General features: G+C 45.3%; 1 protein-coding gene across 8 annotated transcripts in view; it reads left to right on the top strand.

The window, feature by feature from the left end:
- The window catches only part of Nca (neurocalcin homolog), a 472011-nt gene that overhangs the window by 109493 nt on the left and 350444 nt on the right, over positions 1-12074 (top strand). For 2 of the 8 annotated variants that reach the window (XM_069325889.1, XM_069325894.1), the window contains exon 2: positions 346-435. The exons of the other annotated variants lie outside the window; for them this stretch is intronic. The gene's annotated coding sequence lies outside the window, so the exon portion shown is untranslated. The remainder of the gene's footprint in view (positions 1-345; positions 436-12074) is intronic. 8 annotated transcript variants of the gene reach the window in all.

The raw sequence follows: 12074 nt of genomic DNA, 5'->3' as shown, positions 1-12074 counted from the left end.
AATTACTTAAATACTTAATTAATAATTGGATGGTGTCACTGGTCAGGAATTACTTAATATTGTAAGTGTCGAGGTTTTCGTGTTACTATTGTCATGCTAAATTCACTTGTATCAGTTACACTGGTTCCTGGTGTGTACTTATACTTTACAGCTTTTGTAAAGTTCCACAGTTTTATGATATATTACACAGTTACACCTAAAGGTCTGTAATCATTCTCACTGGTTCCAGGTGGGACTTAACCTTTCATGGTCTTAAATCTGCACAGTTGTACAGGTTCATAACTTGTGTTCTTACGCTACTGGAGGGAAGTTGTGGTATACTAATGTGCAATTTTTGTATTCCAGGGTGGGTGTGTGGCCGGCACGACAACACTCGGGCTCCGCAATGCTATAGGCTGGATGACCCCTCACGTGGTTGTCACATCCACACACACGGTAGGCTGGATGACCCACTTAGGTGGTAATTACATCCACACACAGTAGGCTGGATGACCCACTTAGGTGGTAATTACATCCACACACAGTAGGCTGGATGACCCACTTAGGTGGTAATTACATCCACACACAGTAAGCTGGATGATACACAGACACAACAAAGTTATAAGGAAAATGTGGGGCATGCTGGTTGCTCCAAGCAACAACCTGCTAGATCACATTATCGCAAGAGAATCCTGAGCCCCAGATCAGGCTTCGAGAGTAGACAATCTCTAAAAACTCGGTACAGGTAAACTACTAGAGACACGGCGATAGCTTGCTGTTATCTGAATCACAATAACATTGTCTCTTATTCACCGTTTGGGTGGACCTGATTAGTATTAATTTACATCATTAATACCCAAATTAACTTAGTTTTGCCTAATCGGGGTAATTTTAGTTAGATCTTATTGCTGTTTATTCTCACTGCACAAACCCACAGCAACTCAGAATAGTGAGGATGCTGCTCATATTCACTGTCACACAGGACAGAGGATCATACACAAGGCTTGAGGTCTGAATTTTAAATGGACTTCATTCTTTGAAAACTATGGCAGGTGGCCTAGCAGAAATTGCGAGATTACGTTCATTCATTTGTTCATACATTCACTCGTGATTTCATTCATTCCAGTTTTAATTCATTCATATATTCACTGATTCATTCCTTTGTTCATACATTCACTCGTGATTTCATTCATTCCAGTTTTAATTCATTCTTATATTCACTGATTCATTCCTTTGTTCATACATTCACTCGTGATTTCATTCATTCCAGTTTTAATTCATTCATATATTCACTGATTCATTCCTTTATTATTGTTTTATTCATTATATTCAGTCTTGTTTAGCTTCATCCTTGTATTCATTCAGTCAGTCACGTTTTTTTAAATCATTCATTCATTCATTGTTCACATAATTATCCCTGTCATAAAATGGCATGATGACAGTTCCTTGATTACGATTTACTCTCCCAGCATTGTATTCCCACGTGGAGGCCTTCAGTGTGTACAAATGTGGCTGGATTCCTTCAGTATGTACACATGTGGAAATCTTCAATGTGTATTTACGAAAGCAACTGCCAGTATTTACGAGAGCCACTACCAGTATTTACGAAAGCAACTGCCAGTATTTACGAGAGCCACTGCCAGTATTTACGAGAGCAACTGCCAGTATTTACGAGAGCCACTACCAGTATTTACGAGAGCAACTGCCAGTATTTACGAGAGCAACTACCAGTATTTACGAGAGCCACTACCAGTATTTACGAAAGCAACTGCCAGTATTTACGAGAGCCACTGCCAGTATTTACGAGAGCCACTGCCAGTATTTACGAGAGCAACTGCCAGTATTTACGAGAGCAACTACCAGTATTTACGAGAGCCACTACCAGTATTTACGAGAGCAACTGCCAGTATTTACGAGAGCAACTACCAGTATTTACGAGAGCCACTACCAGTATTTACGAGAGCAACTACCAGTATTTACGAGAGCAACTGCCAGTATTTACGAGAGCAACTACCAGTATTTACGAGAGCCACTACCAGTATTTACGAGAGCAACTACCAGTATTTACGAGAGCCACTACCAGTATTTACGAGAGCAACTGCCAGTATTTACGAGAGCCACTACCAGTATTTACGAGAGCCACTACCAGTATTTACGAGAGCCACTACCAGTATTTACGAGAGCAACTGCCAGTATTTACGAGAGCAACTGCCAGTATTTACGAGAGCAACTGCCAGTATTTACGAGAGCAACTGCCAGTATTTACGAGAGCCACTACCAGTATTTACGAGAGCAACTGTCAGTATTTACGAGAGCAACTGCCAGTATTTACGAGAGCAACTACCAGTATTTACGGGTGCCACTACCAGTATTTACGAGTGCCACTACCAGTATTTACGAGTGCGATACAGTATTTACCAGTAAATACAGTATTTACCAGTATTTACGAGAGCAACTACCAGTATTTACGAGAGCCACTACCGTTATTTACGGGTGCCACTACTAGTATTTACGAGTGCCACTACCAGTATTTACGAGTGCCACTACCAGTATTTACGAGAGCAACTACCAGTATTTACGAGAGCCACTACCAGTATTTACGAGAGCCACTACCAGTATTTACGAGAGCAACTACCAGTATTTACGAGAGCAACTACCAGTATTTACGAGAGCAACTACCAGTATTTACGAGAGCAACTACCAGTATTTACGAGAGCAACTACCAGTATTTACGAGTCCCACTACCAGTATTTACGAGTGGCTCTCACGGGATGCTGCTAATAACGGTGGCATCTCTGGTGTCATCCCAAGATGCTATTCAAGATGCTGCATTATGTGTGTGTGTGTGTGTGTGGGGGGGGCATATTACGAGAGTTGCGTGTGTTGCAGCATTGTTTAGGCGTCTGGGTTTGCAAGGGACGCAAGGCTGAAGTACGAGAGGGGGGGCTCCTTATTCCCAGTGGGCCTCGGTGTCTCCCCCACCGGCTTCTGCGGCTGTCGGCTCGGTAATGTGTGAATCGTGTGCGTGTGTGCGTGTGTGTGTGTGTGTGTGTGTGTGTGTGTGTGTGTGTGTGTGTGTGTGTGTGTGTGTGTGTGTGTGTGTGTGTGTGTGTGTGGAAAAGGGGGGGGGGCCGAGTTGTTTTGAGTGTGTGGGGGTGTTTGTACTCGCCTAATTGCTGAGGAATTTTATGTTGGGTAAGGGGGGGGATATGCTTGTATTTGCTTTTGTGGTATTTGCGTCTTTACCTCGTTGGGGGGAGGGGAGAATGTGTTTTTATTATGAGCTGTTAGCTCTTGGAACCCGCCTCTCTGACCGTCGGTTGTCTAATTCCTTTGCCTAATTCATATTCTCTCTCTCTCTCTCTCTCTCTCTCTCTCTCTCTCTCTCTCTCTCTCTCTCTCTCTCTCTCTCTCTCTCTCTCTCTCTCTCTCTCTCTTTCTCTGTCTGTCTGTCGTGTTTGTGTGTATATTCACCTAGTTGTGCTTGCGGGAGTTGAGCTCTGCTCTTTCGACCCGCCTCTTGAACACGCCTCTCAACTGTTAATAACTATTAACTATTTTTTTTCCTACACACACACACACACACACACACACACACACACACACACACACACACACACACACACACACACACACACACACACACACACACACACACACAAGAAGCAGCCCGTAGCAGCTTCAGCGTGTGTGTGTACTTACGTAGTCGTGCTTGTGGTGTACACGGTTCTGAACCTATTGGGCTCTATCATATCTACATTTGAAACTGTGCCATGATGGGGGAGGGGGGGGACCAAGTGTCGGTAGCTGCCCTTGGGGAAAATGCTAGCACAACCGACCTGCAGGATGCCCAAGTTTGGACACACTGAGCCAGAGGGTTGAGAATGTTCATAATGTTTAAACTACAACTGTGGCCGCTTCCGGGTTGGTCAGAGATGTCACCTTCATTGTGTACTGTGGCAGGAGGGAAGGGGGGGGGGTGCGAGGAGATGGCGCTGCAGGGAGTAAGGAAGGAATTATCAAGGGAAAGCGCCAAGCCATTACGGCTATATAGCACTGGGAAGGGGTCACGATAAGGATTTGGGATGGGACGGGGGAAGGAATGGTGCCCAACCACTTGGACGATCGGGGATTGAACGCCGACCTGCATGAAGCGAGACCGTCGCTCTACCGTCCAGCCCAAGTGGTTGGGTGTACATGTTGAAGAGTTGTGATCTCTCTCAACAATTTAGATGTGCGTTGAATATATTCAAGCAGCAGTTGTCCTCTGTACGTTGTCCAGGTGAAGAGTTTCTCCGGCTCTGAATGGTGGCGTTGAACATCAGTACCTCAAAAGGTGCTCAACTAGTACACCACAAAAGGTGCTCAACTAGTACACCACAAAAGGTGCTCAACTAGTACACCACAAAAGGTGCTCAACTAGTACACCACGAAAGGTGCTCAACTAGTACACCACAAAAGGTGCTCAACTAGTACACCACAAAAGGTGCTCAACTAGTACACCACAAAAGGTGCTCAACTAGTACACCAAAAAAGGTGCTCAACTAGTACACCAAAAAAGGTGCTCAACTAGTACACCAAAAAAGGTGCTCAACTAGTACACCAAAAAAGGTGCTCAACTAGTACACCACAAAAGGTGCTCAACTAGTACACCACAAAAGGTGCTCAACTAGTACACCACAAAAGGTGCTCAACTAGTACACCAAAAAAGGTGCTCAACTAGTACACCAAAAAAGGTGCTCAACTAGTACACCAAAAAAGGTGCTCAACTAGTACACCACAAAAGGTGCTCAACTAGTACACCACAAAAGGTGCTCAACTAGTACACAAAAAAAGGTGCTCAACTAGTACACCAAAAAAGGTGCTCAACTAGTACACCAAAAAAGGTGCTCAACTAGTACACCAAAAAAGGTGCTCAACTAGTACACCAAAAAAGGTGCTCAACTAGTACACCAAAAAAGGTGCTCAACTAGTACACCAAAAAAGGTGCTCAACTAGTACACCAAAAAAGGTGCTCAACTAGTACACCAAAAAAGGTGCTCAACTAGTACACCAAAAAAGGTGCTCGACTAGTACACCAAAAAAGGTGCTCGACTAGTACACCAAAAAAGGTGCTCGACTAGTACACCACAAAAGGTGCTCGACTAGTACACCACAAAAGGTGCTCGACTAGTACACCAAAAAAGGTGCTCGACTAGTACACCACAAAAGGTGCTCAACTAGTACACCGCAAAAGGTGCTCAACTAGTACACCACAAAAGGTGCTCAACTAGTACACCACAAAAGGTGCTCAACTAGTACACCACAAAAGGTGCTCAACTAGTACACCACAAAAGGTGCTCAACTAGTACACCACAAAAGGTGCTCAACTAGTACACCAAAAAAGGTGCTCAACTAGTACACCAAAAAAGGTGCTCAACTAGTACACCAAAAAAGGTGCTCAGCTAGTACACCACAAAAGGTGCTCAACTAGTACACCACAAAAGGTGCTCAACTAGTACACCACAAAAGGTGCTCAACTAGTACACCACAAAAGGTGCTCAACTAGTACACCACAAAAGGTGCTCAACTAGTACACCACAAAAGGTGCTCAACTAGTACACCACAAAAGGTGCTCAACTAGTACACCACAAAAGGTGCTCAACTAGTACACCAAAAAAGGTGCTCAACTAGTACACCAAAAAAGGTGCTCAACTAGTACACCAAAAAAGGTGCTCAACTAGTACACCAAAAAAGGTGCTCAACTAGTACACCAAAAAAGGTGCTCAACTAGTACACCAAAAAAGGTGCTCAACTAGTACACCACAAAAGGTGCTCAACTAGTACACCACAAAAGGTGCTCAACTAGTACACCACAAAAGGTGCTCAACTAGTACACCACAAAAGGTGCTCAACTAGTACACCACAAAAGGTGCTCAACTAGTACACCACAAAAGGTGCTCAACTAGTACACCACAAAAGGTGCTCAACTAGTACACCACAAAAGGTGCTCAACTAGTACACCACAAAAGGTGCAGGGTTTCAAGTGAAAAAACAAAACAAAAAATGAAAATAAATTCTGGTGTTAGTACCCGAGTGAAAAAATTAAGGTGGTGAGACTGGAGTAGTTTCCTTCTTCGTCCCCCAGCTGAGTGCTCCCAAGGAGAGGGAGGGATAGAGGAGAGGGAGAGAGGAAGGGAGGTTAGAGGGGGGGGAGGGGAGGGGGCGGGGAAAGTGAAGAGGTAAGGAGGAATCACTGCCTCACCCACCATGACGTCACACCATACAGGAAAAATCAATAGCATTAGCTGGCCTGCCGTATACCCCGTTCACACTCACCATTATATTACTGTCTGGGGGTTCACGCCAGCGACGGTGACGCCTCTTCCCTCGCCTGCTGCTCTTACCCCCCCCCCCCCCCCCCCCTCCTCCCCCTCCCCTGTGCTCAGTAAGTGGTGTGTGTGCGCGCACCGCACGAAGGGAAGCTGGACGCGGAGTGGCAGGAACTTAGCACTTTCTCTGTAACTAGCTGACATTGTAACTATAAGATGTGAAGGATAGATGAAATTGTTTATGTACTAATCTAAGATGAGGTCTGATAAATACCTTTTGTGCCCTCTGTAATGCTTTTGCGCTACCGCTCACAGGATGAGTATGGGGTGCACAATAAACTAACCGCCTTCGGCGGCAAAAATGAATAAAAAACAAGGAACGGAGTCAGACACAAACTGACCATTGGTGGACTATATTCAACAGTAGAGTGGATGGGTATTCATTACGGTCTTAAATCCATACTGCAAATGGGCTCCAGAACACACCGTGTTCGGCGAAGACACGCTGCGCCTCTAGGAGTAAAAACGAAGACATCAAAATATACAACGCATAGTTAAACTACACAATGCAACGAGAAAGCATGACAAGAGGTTCGGGTGTTATAAGACACTCTTATATAAACACTGACTGAAACAATGTTATAAAACAATGAAAGAATGAAACACACTCTCTCTGTCTCTTCTAAAGTGCACAATAAAGCGCATACTACAAGAAAATGGATCACGTTAAGCTAAACCATGAAATTACAATAATGCGATAAATCTACGAGGAAATCTTTGGAGCAGGAAGAAGAGTATCGAAGCACCGTCCTCGGGGTCGAGTTTCACAACATTAGATTAGTGGCCACAGTATTAGGTTAGGTGGGATTAGCTTCATATGCAAATTGTTGAGGTAAATCTGTGGAAATTTTACGAATGCCAAGACCTGTCAACGTGCTGCGGTAATATAATAAAGACACGCAAGTTGAAGGGGATTTGTTTATTGAAAGCGTGAAATACGCGTTAACGAATCAGTTTAGGAAGACAGAACGAATTTTCAGAATAACAACATACCATGAAAGGGAACTGCAATATATATATATATATATATATATATATATATATATATATATATATATATATATATATATACACACATGGACATTTCGTTCTGAGTAGCTAAATCTAAAACAACAACGGTACCGTGTACGTTTAGGGGTGATCCTGGACGTCCTGGGGTTCGAATCCTGGTTGGGTCATTTAGAGTTCTTAGTGATCTATGGCTTGCGCGTTCATGCCCCCCCTCTCTCTCACTCACACACTCTCTGTCACCCCCCCACCCCACACACACACACATATTTTATCCCAAACTCTGAGGACGGGAGATCATCGAGTGCTTCAAGCTCAGGTTATTTGTATATTACAACAATATCAATAGCGTCCGCTTGAAGCACTCAGGGATCTCTCGTCCTCAGCGTGTGGGATCAGTGTCCTCTCAGCGCCACACTAAATCTAAATGCCGACAAAAACACTGTCGAGTCTGGGGGAAAATAAATTAGATTTTACACAATTAACTGGAGAAGGTCACAATGCTCCTCATGCTACGGTACCGTGGAGGAGGCGCGAGTGTTCCCAGTTACTCCGTTCCCGCGTGAACCCCACTCTTTGACTTCGGGCGTGAACCCTACTCTTTGACTTCGGGCGTGAACCCCACTCTTTGACTTCGGGCGTGAACCCCACTCTTTGACTTCGAGCGTGAACCCCACTCTTTGACTTCGGGCGTGAACCCCACTCTTTGACTTCGAGCGTGAACCCCACTCTTTGACTTCGAGCGTGAACCCCACTCTTTGACTTCGGGCGTGAACCCCACTCTTTGACTTCGAGCGTGAACCCCACTCTTTGACTTCGAGCGTGAACCCCACTCTTTGACTTCGAGCGTGAACCCCACTCTTTGACTTCGGGCGTGAACCCCACTCTTTGACTTCGGGCGTGAACCCCACTCTTTGACTTCGAGCGTGAACCCCACTCTTTGACTTCGGGCGTGAACCCCACTCTTTGACTTCGAGCGTGAACCCCACTCTTTGACTTCGAGCGTGAACCCCACTCTTTGACTTCGAGCGTGAACCCCACTCTTTGACTTCGGGCGTGAACCCCACTCTTTGACTTCGGGCGTGAACCCCACTCTTTGACTTCGGGCGTGAACCCCACTCTTTGACTTCGGGCGTGAACCCCACTCTTTGACTTCGAGCGTGAACCCCACTCTTTGACTTCGAGCGTGAACCCCGCGATCCCTTCCCAAGTGTTATGTAGTCGCAATAGCTTGGCGGGTTATATTGAGTGTTCCTCTTCCCCCTTCGTTGCAGTGGCCCTGCGGCGCTAGTTTCTTTGCCTTGCGGCGCTAGTTTCTTTGCCTTGCGGCGCTAGTTTCTTTGCCTTGCGGCGCTAGTTTCTTTGCTTTGCGGCGCTAAGTTTCTTTGCCTTGCGGCGCTAGTTTCTTTGCCTTGCGGCGCTAGTTTCTTTGCCTTGCGGCGCTAAGTTTCTTTGCCTTGCGGCATGTTTCATGAGTAGTCTTGCGGCTATTTTCCTCGTGCTGTACCTTGCGGCGTCTGTGGGGAATTGGAGTATACCTGGGATATATATATGCAGCACTTGACCGTTTCCCAGGATGCTACCCACAACAGTCGACTAACACCCAGGTTCGTAATGACTGTTAGGTGAACAGAGGCAATGGGTGTAAGGAGACTTGCCCATACGTCTCGCCCTGCCTGGGATGCGAACCCAGGACTATTCAGTTGAGAGCCGACTGCGCTAACCACTGCTCAACAGGGTTACCCTTCGTGTGTGTGTGTGTGTGTGTGTGTGTGTGTGTGTGTGTGTGTGTGTGTGTGTGTGTGTGTGTGTGTGTGTGTGTGTGTGTGTGTGTGTGTGTGTGTTATACAAAAGGAACAAAAATAAGGTCGGGAGACAGAGAGAGAGAGTAAGAGGAGGCAGGGGGGGGGTGATAGGAGAAGGGGGGAGGGGGGAGAGAGAGCTACTAGCTTGTGATTTAATAGGGACGTGCTGGGCGGGGGGGGGGGGGGAAGCGTTTACAAGGTGTAAACAACAAAAGTGGAAGCCCTTAACTACGCTACAGGTGTAATAGAGACTCGCTACTTGTTACAAATGTGTGTGCTCCGTTTGAAGGGTAATGGGCTGGTGCGGGCATGTATTAGACGTGTGGGCATGTGTCACGGGGTGTGGGCTCCTTGTTTATACAGAAATGCCAAATTTACAGTATCTCGGGCGCCCAGTGTAATAAAGCAGGTGAGCTTCTGGAGAGATGCCAGAGACGTCCGGAAGATATGGGTCCACTCCACGAGGGAGGAGACAAAGCAGTGACAAACACGTATAGACCGAGTCAAGAACAGTCAACGGGTGAACACCTGGGGCCATTCTCTGGGAGTAGAAACACTCGCGAAACCCACTTCAGGTATGCTACAGGTATGAACACGTGTGACGGTACAGCGGAATGAACGGGTTAACACTTAGTCACAGAGCGGGAGCTCCGGATATTACCGGGTGATGATGTGGGCGCCAATGGTGTGTAATGTTTAACCCTTACTGTTGGAAAAGATGTTCTTTATCATTGCTTATGATGAGGACATAAAATGGGACCAGTGTCACGGGCTGTAAGTTGTAGTTGCTTGTCTGGTGGTGGTTGAGAGTTGTAGCTACTTGTCTGGTGGTGGTTGTGAGTTGTAGCTGCTTGTCTGGTGGTGGTTGAGAGTTGTAGCTACTTGTCTGGTGGTGGTTGTGAGTTGTAGTTGCTTGTCTGGTGGTGGTTGAGAGTTGTAGCTACTTGTCTGGTGGTGGTTGTGAGTTGTAGCTGCTTGTCTGGTGGTGGTTGAGAGTTGTAGCTGCTTGTCTGGTGGTGGTTGAGAGTTGTAGCTGCTTGTCTGATGGTGGTTGAGAGTTGTAGCTGCTTGTCTGGTGGTGGTTGTATGTAAAGTGGTTTAGTCTAAGCAATTACCAAAATCAGTTGTGTGCAGCAGGTGATAAATACCAGCATCAGAAGCAGCTTGATCCGACTGTGTGCACCAACAGTTGTGCTCATCACCGGGGCTCTAGACCAAGCACAAGTCGGCACCCGACAGCTTATGACGTTTCGAGTGGCCTTACCTGTCACTGTCGACGGGAAGTTGGGTCTAGCTCTTGTGTCCCGCCTACTGCCCGAAACGCTTTACGTAATAGTGCATTTAGGCATTGTATGTAATAGATCTATCTATAAATTCATCAATATTTGTATCACACCTTGTATGTATGTATTTTACCTGAATAAAGATTTGATTTGATTTGATTTGATACTACCCCTGTTGTAACTCTTGTGTTATAATTTAGCTATTCTGACGTTCGAATTCCTTGTCGAATCTGGATTTACAGTTGTGGATGAAGGTGGCTATCGTAAAGTTAGCTAGAGATGATTTCGGGGCTTAGCGTCCTCGCGGCCCGGTCCTCCTTTTTCTTTCACATCCCCAGGAAGCAGCCCGTCGCAGCTGTCTAACTCCCAGGTACCTATTTACTGCTAGGTGAACAGGGGAGGGACATCAGGGTGAAAGAAACTGTCCATTTGTTTCCACCTCCGCCAGGGATTGAACCAGGAAATTTAGGACTACGAATCCCGAGCACTGTTCATTCAGCCGTCAGGCCCTGGTGGCAGAGGCTCTCCTAGTCACTCTCATAGTTTCTGTGTACTCATTTTTGGCCTCTTTTCTTTATTTCGTGATTTCCTTCTGTGTTCTCTAATACTTCTTCCCCGCTCTTTTGTTTCCAGACATTGTCTGTTGAACCACGGGCTCGTCTTGCCTCCCTTAATCCTTAGTGGTGGTATAAATCTTTCTACAGCTTTTTTGAGTTTGTCCGTTACGTAGTCAGAATATCCCTAAAGAAAAAACAATAGTCAACGGCTATTGAATATCCTCCCAAAGATAAGAAATATTACTGGCACAAAAGTAGATGTGTCCACGAACAAGAAACAGACATGTTCCTGCAAGAAGAACTAGACCAGTGGGGTCGTAGTGGATATGTGGGGGACTCAGACCACCGCTCCAAGCAGCAAGCAGTCTGTTGGACCAAGTTATCACATGACAAGCCTGGCCTCGGGCTCGACTTGGGTAGTAAAACTCCCAGAACCCACTCCATGTATGTGTCAGTTGCAGAGTTAAAATATAGATGGAGTAGGGGAGGAGTTGAAGCTCCCCGACGTTCAGTGGGTCGCTATCGCGCGTACTTGCATATCGGCCTCATTTTTCAGCGTCGCCCCCCAAAACGGAATAAAGGACTTGGCAATTTTGCAAAGGAAGTTGCAGTTTTGCAACTTCCTTTGTCAAGAAGGGCTCTGTCTGCAGCTGTATAAAACTTTGATAAACATCTCCCTGGCCCAAAGTCATTCTCCTCAGAGTATTGAGAGCCTTTGATGGCAGGATTCGGCTACAGTGAACACTCTCAATAACATGTCTACAACAGGCATCATGCAGGTAATATTTAGCTGTAACTGCCTACAGCTAAATATTAAGGAAACTGATGAAAGTAAAATTTTATTTATATATAAATATATTTATATTTATATATATATATATATATATATATATATATATATATATATATATATATATATATATATATATATATATATATATATAATATGACTGTCAGAATGGAAAAAAAAATATCAAACGACACTGATTATAAAAGGAAACACACTTCAGTTTACATGAAGTGATCAAACAAACTAACCTTTATAATTAACACAACAATAAATTACTACCT

The sequence above is a fragment of the Procambarus clarkii genome, chromosome 17, assembly GCF_040958095.1.
Source record: "Procambarus clarkii isolate CNS0578487 chromosome 17, FALCON_Pclarkii_2.0, whole genome shotgun sequence".
In the NCBI taxonomy this organism is placed as follows: Eukaryota; Metazoa; Arthropoda; class Malacostraca; order Decapoda; family Cambaridae; genus Procambarus; species Procambarus clarkii.
Note: the sequence above shows the minus strand (reverse complement) of the source record. Positions and strands in the feature narration are given on the sequence as shown.